The sequence below is a fragment of the Vidua chalybeata genome, chromosome Z (assembly GCF_026979565.1).
Source record: "Vidua chalybeata isolate OUT-0048 chromosome Z, bVidCha1 merged haplotype, whole genome shotgun sequence".
NCBI lineage: Eukaryota > Metazoa > Chordata > Aves > Passeriformes > Viduidae > Vidua > Vidua chalybeata.
The window spans coordinates 243,921-260,468 of record NC_071570.1 but is presented as its reverse complement, the minus strand read 5'-3'; the positions used below and the strand labels follow the sequence as shown (position 1 = coordinate 260,468).

The window sequence follows — 16,548 nt, the reverse complement described above, 5'->3', positions numbered from 1 at the left end:
GTGGCTCCTGCCATTCCTGTCCCCAGCTGTCTCCTGCATGTTGCTGATCCTGAGGGATCTGCTCTGGTTTCAGACTGCCTGTGCCCTAGTCACTACAGTCCCCAGTGCCTGAGACACAGAGACAGCCCTGGCCAGAGTGGCCAGTCTCACTTAAACAGAAATGAAATGCGCCAAACTTGCTGTGGACAGGAACTACTCTGTGCTTGCTTCAGTTTTAAAATTGTGAGTAAATTCTTGATGCACAATCACTTAATTCTGCCTCTAAAGAGAGAGATTTTCCTCACCCCTATTTACAGATTGTTATATACAAATGCACATAACTTTATAAAGGAAAACCAGAAGTAAAAACCAACACCCTCTGTTACATTAGATTATTATTTTCTTGTTGCCATTTATTTTGTGGTAAACCTGCCTTTCCCAGTGTGCTTTGGGGTTTTAGCTATTTGAGAATAATTTCAGCCGATTCTTTGCAGTGAAAATATGAAGGTGGGGATGAGTGACCAGTACCCTGGGAAGGGCTATGGGTGTGCCTGGGTCAGGAGAAAATGGTCAGGGCTTATCTTCTCCTGGTTTGAGGCTGGGTCTGGCAACACCACAATATTCCAAAGCAGACTAATTATTTCCTCCACTTTGTCACTTGTCCAGGCTCTCTGCCATGTCAGTGGATACACCTCTATGCCATAGGGGCTTTCCATGTGGGCTTCAGGGCTTTCCTCCAAGTAGTGGTAAACCCAATTTCCATTTTACAGACCTCTATTGCTGCTGGATTAGCTAAAGGACACGACCTCCCTGTAAAATCAGTCTTTAAACAAAAAGTAAACTTTGAACCTTGGACTACAGCAAAAAGATAAGAGATGCACACTAGATCAGTACTTGGCAAACATTAGTTGCATGCCATAGGCAGATACCTCTCGGCTGTACCTCAGAATTAAAAGACTGCAGAAGGAATAATAGAAGCTTTTCCATGAATAACAGAAGTTCCTTTCTCTGCTGTACCTCTACATGTTTTAGTGTGCTGGTGCAGCACAGATCTTTAGTTTTAAGGGGTTCTTTATAGACCACAACCATTAAATAACTTCTAGCTGCTTCAAAGTGGAGTAACATAGTGTAAGTCTAGTAATTACCTTCCTCTGCAGCCCACCTAGAGTCAGGGAACTGAGGGCCACCTGTTTGCACAAGTGACAACATTTTCCCTACCACATCGGTAATTTCCTTTGCCCTAGGGCATTACTTCTGTGAACAGCAGCTTTTAAGAAAATCGTCAGGTTTGAAACAGTTCCTCAGCAAGCAAGCAGCTGGTTCACCATCTCCAATTATGTAATAATAATGTAAGTATAAATTGTGCTTCTATGTTTTATCAATGGCTGGGTACAACACACACATTTTGGACTCAGCATTGCCCAATTGTGCCCATAGGATAAAAAAAAAAAAAGAGAGGGAGAGAATAATAGGAGCATTAAATTAATTTTTCCCCCCTTTTATAAGGGAGTTTGCTATTTGATAGCGAGGCAGGAAACATCTTTCTGTTGCTCCTTTCTGCCTGTGTTTTGTAACAACAGTGCCAAGCCTATCGCAAGAGTTTGCACATCAGTCAATATTCCAGGAGTCCGAATCCCCAAGACAAAGGTAGGTGGTGTTAAATGCCAGGGAAGCAGCCCAAGAGAAATCAGTGTTCCTCAGGAACAACCCAGATGTGACAGATGTTCCTGCCCTACACATGGACAGCAGCTCAGTGCCAGGAGCACCCAGAGTGCAGCAATTTGTGTGCAGTGCAAGGCTCCTAGTAACAACTCCAGCCTGGCAGCCTCCTGGCCCAGGAAAGCACTGGCAAGAACTGCAGTCAAGTAAGAAAATGCAGCTGCCTTGAGATTGTTTTGTACTCTAAATTCCCAGAGCAACAGAGCTGCTGATGTCCTGTTTGGCAAGGACACTCTCATGGTGAGATGTCAGCAGCATTGTCAGCAGCTTTTAGGACCTGGAGAAGTTAATCAGGACTTCGGTGCAGAGACAAACACTAGAGAGAGGCAGGATCACTGCTTCTAAGCACAAATTTGGACCAGAAACTGAATCTCCACCAATGTGAATTCCTGGAAGCAAGTTTTTACTTCATATCTCACTTAGATGGAAAAACAAAACAAAAAAAAAAAAACAAAAAAAAACCAAAAACAAAATAAAACTGTCTCTGTTTCCCTAGGATATGACATTTCCTAAGGATTTTGTGCTTTTCTGTCTAGTGCCTCTCAAGGCTTGAATGCAAGCACCAGGAAACGCAGCTGAGAGCCAGTTCCTGCATCTCTGGCCTCTGGCACATTCACGTCAAGCATGGTTTGGTGACACATACCCACTATATAGTGATACATTTATTGTAAACAAATATAGGTTTGTGGCGCACACAAATCATCTCAATTCACCTTATTCTGACTACCAAGTTGTCATTTGTCATGTGGTAAACACAGTCTTCTATCAGCATCAGCACAAGTACCCAGTTTGGGATTTTTCTTTCTGATGATAAAACCCTATTTCCTTCCCAGGCAGCCGCTGGGAGCAGTGCACAGCCAGGCCTGGCTCTGACAACACTGACAAAACATTCCTTCCCAGTCTGTTTAACATCACCTTTCAGAGCTTTCACCTGGCACCACGAGAGAAGAAAGGCACCAACAAAGTGCCACATCCACTCCTGAGCTCCTTTCAGTTCAGCAGCAGGGAGTCTGCTCATTTCAGCAGGGAAAGGGACTGCTGGGGAAACAGCCTGGGAGAGGCACAAGGCAACCCAAGGCCTTCCCACACGCCTTGCACACACAGAGGGGGCCGCCCCACAGAAGCCAGGACATGTTCTCAGTTTACTAGCATAGCTGTGGAAACTTCTCTGACAGTATAGTTCAGACATGTAGCACAGCACCAAAATCATGATTTATCTGGTACTGAAAATAACTGTGTGCCTTTAGAAAGCAAACAACATAAGCAATACATAGTAACCCTCACTCAGCTTCCTCCTGCTCTTATGCTCAAACTATACTATTTAAAGCTGACTTAAAAAAGAAAAAAAAAAAAAACAACCACGAAACCCCCAAGACTTCACGTAAATAAAAGTACAACTTTAAACAACACTTAAAAACCAACATTAGTTCAAACTGCCATACTCATGCCAGCTTTCAGGAGTTAAATGAAAATGCAGTTACAAATTAAATAGAAGCTTTTTTAAGTTTGAAAATTTCAGCCAAGTTGGAATATTTGCATTAAATGATGCATTTCAGGAAAACTTAATTTGATGAAAAATTCCCAGTTTGGGGTAAAGGTGAGTCAGCCAGCTCTCACAAACCTGTGGCTGCCACTGCCTGACTTGAGATAACTCCATCCCATGCTCCCAGCAGGTACAGTCATTAATCTTTATGCTTTTCAGCAAAATTCTGTAATTCGCACAGTAGGTGTTGCACTAGTACATACTGGGTGAAACCCAGGCCTTGCAGAAGCCACCAGGAATTCTCCTGCCAGCAGCACTGCTGTTTCTGTTAGATTTCCTGCCACTGATGACTGCCCAGTGTTCCACCTCTCTAGATCCCTCTGCAAGGCCTCTGGTCCCTTGAGCCCTGTTCAGCCAAGCTGGCAACCTACCCCACCCGCCTGGCTTCTGCCTGAATGGCATTGCCTCTCCTGCACACATTTCATTCAAACCTGACCAGCACTCGGGGCCCCCTGAGGCAGCTCCTCAGGGCACATGGCCAACTGCTCCCTGGCAGCTTAAATTTGCTCTCTTGAAATCCAGGGTGACAACTCTGCTTTTTGTAACTACACCACAAAATTTAAATCCAACCATTTAATGGTCACTGTGACCAGAACCATTATTCCTGCCATGAGTCCTCTATTCACAAACCCCTGTGGCACAGCACCTTTCCTAGTTGGCTTGCTGAGCACTTGTGATGAGAAATTATCCTCAACAAAATTCAGGAATTCTCAGACTGCTTGTCACAGCAGTATGGTACTCATGTCTAGTTAGGTTGCTCACTTATCCTAAATTAAAATTGGACTTTACATTTCACTAGCATTCAGGAATGTTCAACTAGCATTTAAGAATTGTGAAACACACAGATTCTTGCCACACAACCACTTAGCTTCAAACATGGCCCCAGAGCGTTGTTCATTGACCTGGGTAAAGCAGAGCCCTGGCCCATGCCCACAGAGGCTTGAGAGGAATGATTAATGTTTAACATACTCCAGCTCACATATGTGAAATAGCTCCAACACACCAGCTATGGGCAGATGGTACCTTAATTCACCAGGCATGCTGGGAACACACGTGTGTGCCACCAGCAGGCCGGTGTCACCACACCACACACCCGTGTCCCTGCCACCCCAGAGCAAGCACAGCCCGGCTTGGCCCGTGGTCAGACCCCACAGCTACAACCCCTCTCAGCCAGGCTCCAAAGATCTCCATCCATGTGTCCCCAGCAGCTGTGATCCAACTGCTCCGCGCCCCTCCTGTGCCACGGGCGGAGCGTCCCAGGGCACTGCCGTGCCCAGTGCCATCTGGGGGCACAGAGCAGCCCAGGCGCCTGCCCTGGGAACAGCAGCCACGGCACAGCCAGAGCCGGGGCGGTCTCCTGGGAGCATTCCCAGAGCCCAGCTCCGGGCACAGCCCATCCAGCCCCCCGCGCGGCTGGAGGCTCTGGCAGGGACCAGGGCCACCCCATCGCCTGCCAAAGACAGCTCCACAGCCTGGGCAGTGGGAGAAAGCTCTCACGTAAGTTGGAAAAGCCACAGCTGGTATCTGGAGGAAATAACTCGCTTCCCTCTGAGGATAAAGATTCAGATTTGTATATGTGGTGTTTTGGTTTTTTCCAGTCATAATAAACTTCTGAGGAAGAAAACCAAGTTTTCGGGAGTATTCTAGGAACTCTAGGAACAGCAGGTGAGTTCTAAACTTCAGTTCATACAGAATTAATCCTGGAAGCATTAATTAAAAGTTGGAGTTTTTTCTTGGTAAGCAGAGAGAATAATACCTGAATCGCGGAATAAGCCTTGGAAGCAAATAATGTTGAAATGACTGCAAATTACATAGTTTAAGAGTCTTCACTTGGACATGAAATTAAATAATTGTTTCTTGATCTTTAAATGGGCACATTCTATCTCCTATTTAATGAAAATAAAAATTAATTCACCGAGATCACTAAAACAAGAATTGCATGTGTTGAATTGTTCTCCAATACAACAGAAAAAATCCAAGAGGCTGGAAAGTGTTTTGTTTTAGAGCCAGTAGAAAGCTTTAGCTTTTAAAATAAAAATACTCCCAAACACAGCAAGCTGATACCAATGATTCAGCAAAAGGGGGGTCCCATACAGCATTAACAGGCTCTACAGTGGCTGTGACATATAACCCCTGGTGAGACTGATACAGATTGATAGAGCAGGTACATTTGGTCCAAAAAAAAATTACTGAAACACCTGAGCAGTATCTCCAAATAAGAATATAAATACCTAGATGTTTAAAGTGAGCATTTGCTGGAAATCAAATAGAATTTTCCTCCCTTCTCCCTTATTGTGTGTTTCTTTTAAAAAGGTTATTTTTCATTGTTGGATCTCATTTCTCCATTAAAAAAAAAAAAAAAAAAGATAAAATTAATTTAACCAGCAAACTAGTTCTTTTCTCAAACACCAATACTACTAATGCTTTGAAACAGTAAGAAATTAAACACAAAAAAAGGAATTCTCAAAATAATTTTTCTTTAACTGTATTCTGAGGACAACATTGTGTAACTGGGAAACCTTGTGAGGCTATGGCAATAGATTTCAAGCTCTGGTGAGTTGAACTGGTGTGTGATTACACAGGCGGGTCATGCATGCAGTTCCTAGTGGTTAAAGACAGCCAGATGTTTCCTTACAGAGCTGGGCACTCCTCCCCTCCCCACCCAACAAGAACCTGTGTCCTTTTAAGCCCAGCTCCGCCTCGCCCAGCCCCGTTTGCCCAGTGACATCGCCACGGTGTGCGGGACAAAGGCGGACACGGAACACCAGGTTAGTGACTGTGTCTGTTTTCAAAGCGAGGGAGAGAAGAGGCTGTTCTTTGTTCTCTAATGCCAGCAGAAGCATGCCCTGGAGCTTTGTGGACAGCCCTTTACCCGCAGGAGCGCTCAGTGCCCAGGGGACAGAGCCAGCAGGCTGCCGGGTCACCCTGGCCCCACGAGCCAGGCAGGTGCCACAATCCCCGGGGCAGCACGAGGCTCCACGGGGGCCCTGCCCTGGCGCTGCTCTGCCTCGGCCCCCTGAGCGCCCCGCAACCGCCTGGAGACACAGCACGGCCTGCAAGGGCGGCAGCCCTCCCTCAGCTCCACGGCACGGCCGCGGGGCAGCCTGCTGACAGCTGGCACGCTGCTGCAGCCACCCCTCAACCGCGCACGCACAGAGCTCCGGCCAAGGGCTCCCACAGCGGGGAGAAAGCGACCTCTCGTCCCAGTGACTGGGGCTCCAGTGTTCACACTGGTCCTGTTTCTCACACACTGAGGCTGCAGATGTCGGGTACAAACATCACATGGGGGTTCTGAAGTGCGGGCACATGAATACCTCAAACTAGTCCATTACACGGTATTTGGGATTACACTTCAGCTAAATAGTTTTGGGAGCTCTGTGCCACGGTGCTCAGTGAGCACAGTACAAACCCACTGACTTCCAAGAGCTGATCTTGAGAAAGCCCTGGAACACAGGGAATTGTTCTCTCACAAAAGCTGCTGCCTCACTTTCCTCCCCACTTTAGTCCTTCTTTTCACTCAAAACTGTCTTTGAACACCTAAGGATGCCTGATGCTCAGTACCTGCACCAACCTAAGTAATTACAGACCAGTTGCACCTGAGCAGCCACAGCCTGTCCCTCAAACCTGTTGGTTTGGATTACCCACAGGGACAGACTGGGAAAAGATAGCAGCTTCTCTTTCTCTGAGGTCTTGAAATCAGGATTTTGTGAAAAAAGGCTTCAGGAAACAGGCAGAAGTGTCCAGGATCCAGACACCACCACCCTTGATCATCGAGAGGCTGAAACACGAGGCCTCCTCTGATTCACTAACCACGCCCTGTTTTAATTTTGTTTTTCTAAGCTATCCTCAGCATGAAGACGCTGGCAGACAGGCAAAAAGTTTTCTGGTAATTTCATTCTGATCCAGCACATTTCCCACAGATAATCATTCTATAAAGCTCACCAAATCTAATACATGCTAAGGCACAACACCACCTATTTTAGTTGCGGAGTACAGGAACCTCAGTCACCCCATTCCAACCACAAAAAATAGAAGTCCACTTACTTGTCAGTTTTAAGTTTTGCCAGGCAAGTCAGTCTAGAAGAGCAGTCTCAGGAACTCCAGAGCTGTTGCAATCCAGAAAATTTAATATCCAATGCAATGGGTAAGCTTCTCCAACTTGGCAGAACCAATTCTAAAGCCCTCACCACACTGAGAATCACTTTAGACTAAAAAACCGTTACAAGGTCCCTGAGGCGCCCTCACACCTGATCTTAATCAGGACTTTAGACTAAAAACCCATTACAAGGTCCCTGAGGCATCCTCACACCTGATCTTAATCAGGACTAATTAACTTCCAGCATGCCTGAACACCTGTGTAACTCCCACGCCTCTTTCTGCAGCCTGTACTGTACATTAATAATTCTTCTTTCCATTCTTTTGATATATAATGTTGCAATTCCCAGTGCTAGGTCAGGAATTGCCAATGCTGACTTTATTTTGAGCTCAAGATCCATATTTCACCCCCCTGCTGTTTCTGTGTGCAGGTTCCCTGCAACACAGCAGCCTTGTAGCACCTAAGGGGCTCACAGGAGGGATGGGGGAGGGACTTGGGACAAGGGCCTGGACTCACAGGACACAGGGAATGGCTTCAGACTTCCAGAGGGCAAGATCAGATGGGATATTGGGAAGAAATTCTCAGCTGTGAGCGTGGTGAGGCCTTGCCACAGGGTGCCCAGAGAAGCTGTGGCTGCCCCATCCCTGGGAGTGTCCCAGGCCATGCTGGACAGAGCTTGGAGCAACCTGGGAGAGTGGAAGGCATCCCTGCCCATGAGGGTGGAATGAGATGATCTTTAAGGTCCCTTCCCACCCAAATCATTCTGGGATTCTGTCGTTTTGACACAGAAACTTCCCAGTTATCCCTGTCCAGGTAACTGGGACTCAGGCTGCCACTGGCAACCGGCCGCTGCCCACTGGGAGCAAATCCTTTCTGGAGCATTCTCCAGTTACCAACGCTACAAATATTTTCCTTGTGGAAAAAGAGCACTTCAACTCTTTCACAAAAGCTGCTGCCTCACTTTCCTCCTCACTTTAGTCCTTCTTTTCACTCAAAACTGTCTTCGAACACCTAAGGATGTCTGATGCTCAGTACCTGCACCAACCTAAGTAATTACAGACCAGTTGCACCTGAGCAGCCACAGCCTGTCCCTCAAACCTGTTGGTTTGGATTACCCACAGGGACAGACTGGGAAAAGATAGCAGCTTCTCTTTCTCTGAGGTCTTGAAATCAGGATTTTGTGAAAAAAGCTTCAGTTCAGCAGAGCCATGGCAAACAGGACTGGAATATCCATGGGAAATGCTATTTCATGCTACATAGGGTGATAAATGAGTTGGTAAAACAGGTTAGACTAAATGTGGAATTTGTGTCAAGTTTCCGTCTAGCAAGGAAAGTGCCTGCAATGTCACACAAAACACTTGATGGGCCATTCTTCGTTACTTCGTCACCACTGTCTCCAAAACATTGCCATCATGGCTGCACTGTTTTTCTGTGTCACTAGGGAATTAGGAGCAGATGAATATAGAAAAGGAAAGCCAAGTCCAGACCGTGCCAAGCTGAGTTTAACTGGCTTTATCTTGGCTACTTCTAGGCCCTGACTTTAAGCCCTTCTGGTGGCCAGACTAGCTGTAGGGAGCTCCTCTAGTCACCACTGGGCCTAGGCAGAACATCAGCATGGAGTTATAAAACCACTATAAAAACTTTGTCTTCATGATTTTTCAAGGGGCCAAGCTGATTTTTTTGCTTTTCTCAAAAGAGCAAAACTAGCACCTGTGTGAGATGCTGACAGGCATCTCCTGAGACACGGGAGCCACACAGGGACTGCTCCTGACTGTACTGCAGCGCTGCAATTAAAACAACTAGCAGTTAATTACTGCTGGCTGCAGCAAGCCAAGGGCACCAAGAGCCCTGTCCACCCTGCCCCAAAGTCTCCCTCAGACCTCCCCCAGGCCTTGGTGCTGGGGCTGGGCTCATGGAGGGACAGAGGCAGGGCACAGGGCCCCTCAGCAGAGCCACCCTCAGCCCCTGGCACAGACTGCGCTAGGGACTGACAGAGTTCAGATCACCAAAGTCTCTTCAAGTTCTAAGAAGTGGATTGAAACAGAATTTTTACTTGCAGAGACAAAAAATTAATAAAGCTGCTTATCCTCATGTGCAGTTTAGGGGACAGAGGACTAACAGAGCTGGATGCCCTTCCCAAGGCATCCATTGTACACTGGTGTGCCCAGCACACCTGTCTGCAAAACCAGCAGATCTCCTGGGGGAAGGGGAGTTGCCCTGAGGGACTGGTAAATACAAGTTTTTTGTGTTAGCCTTCTGTTTGCAGCATAATTGCTTAAATTCTGCCCACAACTATTTGGCTGGGGAAAAAGCAACATCATGAAGGGTACATTGTCAGCCAGACCTTACTCTCCTAATCCGAAGGTAATTCGCAACCCCTCTCTGTCAGAGGGTGAATGGTTACAGGAAATGCCAGGACAATCCAGAGCTGATGTAATGAGTTTGGTGATTGGGAAACTCAAATCAATTTTGTTTACTGATCCCCAGCAGAAATCAGAAGAGATCATGGCTTCCAGGTTAAAGACCTTTGCTCAACTTTCTGCTTCTCTGAGTTAATCTTTCTCTACCCAGCCATCGCAGTGACCAGCACAGGTAATCTTTAACCAGTGGCCATTGACTGACAAGGATCACAGCATTTCTCCTCTGGGATCTGAGCTGTCCCAGCACTTGTAGCCCTTACCTCTACTTGTAGCCCTACCTCTGTCCATGAGATCGCAGTAAATGTGCCCTTTGAATGCTGCAGTACTCTGGGATAAGCTGTTAAACACCATCTTTGTCTACTCTGAGCCCAAGAATTCCTGTAGCAATGTCTTCTCAAAAATTATATGGCCATATCCAAAAGTGATGTGAGTCATCACAGTCACTGACATTAAGAAAGCAAAGGGATAAACTCAGTTCCACTGTTGGATATGTGTAATTTTTCTCCATAAAAGATTCTGGCCTAAATCTTTGACACAGATTTGTCAGGAAGTTTAAGCCAAGGGAGCCATGCTCACAGGTGGTGGGATGTGTTTGGATTTTTCCACAGATGTGCTGGAGTAAAGCCACAAAGATACATCTCAGGTTTTTGCCCCTGCAGTTATTCCTTCAGTTTGGAAGCTGTTCTTCCACTGTTTATGCACAGAAAAGACACCATCCCTGTGATTTCCATTTCCCTCAACATATCTTACACACTGTATGTAAGAAAAATGAGAGGAAAGAGCTTTTGTAGGAATCAAATTGTGTCCTTACTCACCAGGAACTCTGCATATAAAATGGAAGCACAGAATAATTTAGGCTGGAAGGGACTTTTGGAGATCACAGGACTGAGTCCTCTGCTCCGAGCAGTGCCAGCCTCACAGTTAGACTGCACTTCAAAGTTAGATGATTCTTTTTGGGGTCACAGGTACATATTTCCAAGGGAAGAATCTGGCCCTCTGGCCTATGTACAATGTATGTTGCATTATCTGCCCCTGTGTCACCTTTAGTAACATTTAAACAAACGAGTTCCTTTTATTTTTCCAGGAATTTCCCAATACTTTGGCATTTCATTTCAGAGAACTGGACCCCAACCAGTCTGCAGCAGTACTGGATGTTGCAATGCAGTTCCAGACTTTCCCCAGGCTCCTTGTGGAGTGACCAGAGCTTTACCTACAGCTGCAGAGCCCCATTTTGAGGGAAACTGGGTTTTTTCCCCCCAGAAACACAACCCACAAATACCAAGTAAGTGGTGTTTCTGCTGTGATTAAAAGTAGCACATTTTAGTTTTTTTCTGCTAGTTTTGGACAACATGTGGCATTTTGGTTTGGGGTTGGTTGTTTTATTTTTAATATGAGGTCTTTTGTCCTCTTTTTCTGATTAAGCATATTGTCAGATACCTTCTGTAGACTTCAAATGCACATCCGTACTTTCAGAGTAGCATACGGAGTTTGCACACAGGATGCTGATATAATTGTACAGGTCATTTTTAGATACCTACTTTCCCCAAAACTTGTTCTACTACTAGGGCAGACTCTGAACTAGTAGAAGTAGTATTTTTGTCATCTTTACACTGTGTGCATGTACCAGTCCCAACAAGGAATTACTATTTACATAACAGGACTGGGATTAGAAATCAGCATTTTAGGAGACAATAGATTATTCTTGCCATGACAGATTTGCAGTCCAAGACAGCATTAAGCAAAAAAACATGTGTCATCAACTAGTAACAAAGAAGGTATAAGGAGAGGACAAGAAACAGAATGTTTTCCAAATTTGATTTCATGGTGGTTTTCTGCTGCTGCATGGACACATCCAGCCAAAATCAGTAAAATTACCTGGTTCCTCACTTTTGTGAAGTTTTTATATTGAAAACTTTGCTTCCTAAACCCCCAAACTATTACTTCAGACTGTTCCAAAACGTTCTAATGGAACAGCAGTATGGTAGTGGAAGTAAGTGATGAAACACCCGTTAGTTAACTAGCAAATGTTCTCATACCCAAAATGTGACTTTATCTTATGTTCAGAGAAAATCTCATGTTCAAATCCTATTTTAGCCTTCACAAAAAAATGTGAAATTCATCAGGCCCTAAAGTGGAGGTTTATGCAAAAGTCTCGTTGTTGGATGAGGTCCTGGGAGGTGTGTACCATTCCTGGGTTTGCCAGTGGTGTTCAGACAGGCTCAACCGAAGCCAGGCTTTTCCCCCTACTTCCTAGGTGTGCTGGAAAGTAAAATCTGAAAATTCCCAAGCAAAGCAGTACATCAAAATTTAAGAAAGAAAAAAGATTGGCAAGCCCCAGCAGTGAACATGAGATGAGCATTGTGACCTGAGGAACTGACAAAATCAGTCTCACTGGCAGAAGTAAGCAATTACTATAGAGCCAGAGTAAACACTCTTCATCTCAGGGTCCAGCAAAACAAAGAGCTGAAACCCCCTTATCTTTTGCATTTTTCCCTCCTCACATGTGCTCTCTGAAGGAACAGAGAAAATTGAGGTCTCAGAGCTTTTTTCCATTCTTTAGTCTGACTAAAGGTGACTGTGGCTCAGTGCAGCGAGGGTCATCTTCCCTCCCACAGATCAATATTTTAATATGACTTATCAGAGCAAGAATGAATTGTTTACTTTAAAACCTCAGGATCCCATAAAGGGAGAGGGAAAGGTGTCCACTGGAAGCAGAGGCTTGCAGCAGCTGCCCACTGCTGGGAACTCAGAAAAGAAACCAGGACTCTAAAGATTCGAGTACAGACAGTCAGCAAAATGTCCTGCGAGAGAATCCCAGTTCTGCCAAGCCCTAACAACACACCAGAGGATCCTTTGGCTGTTATCTCTGATGGTAAGTGCCTTCCCGAGCAAAATTCATGCGAGGAAAAGGAAAAGATATTAACTAAAAAAAAAAAAAAGCTAAAAGATATTAACTAAAATAAAATAGTGCAGGTGGATTTCCAACACTAAGCACTTCAGCATACTAAAATATCCACACATGCCCAGGGCTCAACTGTGTAATTTAACAGGATTTAATGTCTTGGACCTAGGGATCTCTACCTGCACTTAGAAAGAGATGAGGCTTTTGTTAGGGTAGGGCAAACCACCCTGTTTATTTTTTTTAAGGAATGGGGTGGTGGGGAAACTGACAGACTTTCTGGGGGACCAGGAATGCGTCCAGGTCTGGCCATGTGGGAAGGACAGGTTCTGTGACCCATCTCAAAAAACCCTCTTGAAAACCCATTTGTTCTTCACAATGCTCCTCTGCATTGGAACAGCCCAATTATGTTCTTTACACAGATGTCCAGCAGAAGAGAAGCAAAAAGGGGATTTTTTTTTCTCTGATGTTTATGCTTTGTTTTCTCCCTGTAACTTTCCCATTATTTTGGGGTTTTTTTTTTTCCCTTGCAGTACTAAAAACTAGTGGCCATTTCTCTTTCTTGCATGATATTTTGTCTTGGAAATATTCCTGTTGATTTGCTGGAAGCTTCCACATAGCTGAGGGACTAAAAATTGCCTGTTGGCAGTGGCATCAGCTGCCTTGCTTTCCCCTTACGTATTCTACAGTGAAGTCAAGTCCTTTTGCCAGGATTTCTGGGCTTTCCTGCTCTGCACAGGATTGCCAGGCTTTTCCTCAGGGAGCTTCATTAGTAGGAATTTGCATCATCCTTCCCCTCTGCTGCAGAGAGAAAGCTGAGTAAAATGCATATGAGAAAAGGTAAGGGAAGACAATAACACTGAGGTGAATTAGAAAGCCAGGTACAGCACCTCTGTCCCTTTGGCATTCATTTCTCACTCTCACCAGCTGCAGCATAGGCACATTTACCAAAACCAGCCCCGTGGACCCCAGGGCTACAGCTGCATCCTTACTGACAGAATGTTCTGGCATTACTGGGTTTTTGCCATCATTAATTCCAAAGACTCAGTGCCATGGGATGCTCAGGGTGTGCTGCAGCTCGTCTCCTTCTTTCAGAGATGTCTCCTTCATAGCTGGGACTGCATAGGCGCCTGACCCGTGGATCTGCACATCTGCCTGTTTTGTGAGTGCAAATGCTCAGCTCTGTCCCACTGCAACACTACAGACTCAAAACACAGACAGAACCAGTGGGACATGAAAATCCCTTGGATGTCAGCCATGCCCGAGCATTTCTAGGCTTGCTTTTGCAGCAGGGATGGGAATGCCAGATTATTACTGTTGTAATAATCACACTGGAGAAATGAAACAGCCTGAATGAATGAAACAGACACTGAAGCTCCATTTCTCTGATGTTCTGTCCACCAGCAAAGGGCACTCAGAACCCAGCTTCTACTGCCAGCTTGTGACACTGAGTTATCACGAACCCTTCCCTGAGGTTTTATTAGATGTAAATCAAGAATTAAACCGATCCAGAGCCCTACTAAGTCTGCCCTGACCTATCAACACTGGTTGAACTATATTACAATTGGGAAGAAGATCCAAGTAAGACAGAAAGTTAGATCACAGGTGAGGAGACCCCTGTTACACTGTAAAGAGCAGGCTGGTGGTTCAGGTGTATCAGTACAGGTGGGCAGCAGCTCATCTGGGTGCCTTGGTATCACCTCTGTGCAGGCACTTCGACATTTGATGCTGTAGAATTGAGTGGGTTGATTTGTGAGCTCTATACTCCCTTCACAAAAAGGGATTGATGAGAAGGCTAAACCCAGGGAGGAGTTCTCAGAGGATGAGCCTTTTGAGGGCTTTAACTTCCTTAACACTCTGTTGCTAAAGCAGAACCAGATCCAGAAGACTATTGGAGAGTCTGGGTTTACTACACCTGGGGAGCAAATTCTCCCCAGTATGTAAAATGGGAATGCATTTCCGAGCTTAAAAATAAATGAGAGTGGAGTGTAAAAGCACTACAGCAAGACATCTCATTCTCATCCATTGGCACACAAAGACAACTGCATCTCCTCCCAAGAGGCTTCTAACCAGTCCACAGGGGATTCTCTTTTGAGCCAGAAAGTTCAATTTTCATTACTTACAAAAAATAAAAGCTACTGCTGTTCACCCCAGCCCTGGTTTCTAACCTCTCCCCTTCCATGTGCTCCTCCTTCTCTGTTTTCTCTGCCTCTCTGCAGCATTTAGATGTGATGATGGCATATAACTGAATTTCCATGGGTTACAAATCCCTGTGCAGCATGATTGTGTGCTCTTAACCCACTCCTTAGTCCACATAATCTTTTATGGGATGTTTTCTACTCACTGAGAGTGTGCAAAAATGTTATTTGGCTAGCAGGCTAAACACAGAGAGAAACACTCTGAAACACCCAGCCTGTGCAGAGATGAGCACCACAGCTAGGGACCCTAGAGCTTAATTCCCTGATGCACAGGTGCTAATGTGTCCCAGAAGAGCATTGTGGAATAGCACAGGGGCAGTGGGACCAGGACTACAGACCAACTTGGCTGTCTTGTATGTGGGCTACTCAAAAACACTGCTAAAAACAAGTATATGAAAATCAAATGTAATCCCCAGCATTGTGATTCCTCAGGTCTGACATAGCTATAAAAGCCTGATGCTGATTCTGGGCTGACTCCACTACTTAGAGGAAGACAAAAGCCCTTGCAGAAATGACTCATCCCTCTCCTCAGGAATTTGCTTCCAGAATAGTACAGATTACTTTCTCAGGTGCTGTCCATCTCCCTTGTCTGTAAAGGCACTCAAAGTCACTTCACTTTTACATTCCCACAGCTAGCAGAGATACAATATTCACCTCAAATCAATTCAGGATCTGTGGTGTTATATTTTAGTTAAATGGTATGCTCTGTCTCATCCCTCGAAAATGTATGGTTTATTCCAAGGCTGTAATCCTCCTCTGAAGTATCATGTGTCTCTAATCCCATTGGCCCAAATCTTATTCTGCGCCCACTTTGAATCTCCCTGTCAAGTGTGCCGGTGGGACAGGGTTTCTCTCTGAGCCGGCTCTCGTGGCCGGTGCTCTCTCGGCCCCTCTCTCCCCCTCCCCTTTCCCCCTCACGCCCCCTTCCCCCCCTGTCCCTCAGAAACCATGCTGCTCCCGGGGGCAGGACCCCCAGTAAACCCTCATCTAACGAGCACCCTCAGAAGCCGTGTGGAGTCTCCTTGCCTGCCTGCTGCTACCAGCCAACTCAGCTTATGGCGCTCCCCGGGGACACTCCGGGGGGTCCCCCCAAAGGCGCAGCAACAAGGATCCTCTGTCCCACCCATGTGAGGACCCCAATGTGTCACATGTAAACATGCACAAACCTGCTCTTGTGTCTGTTTTTGCAGGTCTCTGAAACGCCCTCTGCTGAAGTCTGCGGTGTGCCTCCACCACTCCTTCCACAGGCTAAGGATCTGCTCCCAGAGCTGTGGAGTGTGACAATGGTGTTTGTGTCCAGTCTATCAAACGCCATTATCACACTAAATAGTTCCTGGCAGACAAGGCATCGGGTCAGGAAGGTTTGGGACCTCTGGCAGTACATCCTTCCACTGTGCTGAGGAATAAACAACCGTGGTACGTGCACAGCAGGATGACTCTGCTCCTTCTTTTAAGAGGCAAAAGCACCAGAATATGTGAGAGATCCATACTCTCACACATGCACTTCCAGATCCCCATTGTAAAGCACACCAGCCATCTTAAGGAATCATCACTATACTGTCATCATTAGGAATGTGGATTTCCTTGGCATTAATAGGGCTGTGTTTACCTCTGAGAGGTCAGCTTGTGATTTTCATTGAACTGACCAGGACAATAAAACTGAAGGCAATTAGCCCATAGAGTGAAACTCCATC

At 45.8% G+C, this 16,548-nt stretch overlaps 1 long non-coding RNA gene across 1 annotated transcript; it reads left to right on the top strand.

Annotated features, from left to right (window-relative positions):
- The first annotated feature begins 9,839 nt into the window (after positions 1-9,839).
- Positions 9,840-16,526, top strand: LOC128782432 (uncharacterized). Its single transcript, XR_008428782.1, has 4 exons — positions 9,840-9,929; positions 10,874-11,039; positions 12,432-12,629; positions 16,045-16,526. It is a non-coding gene; the product is annotated as an uncharacterized LOC128782432 (long non-coding RNA).
- The last annotated feature ends 22 nt before the right edge of the window (positions 16,527-16,548 follow it).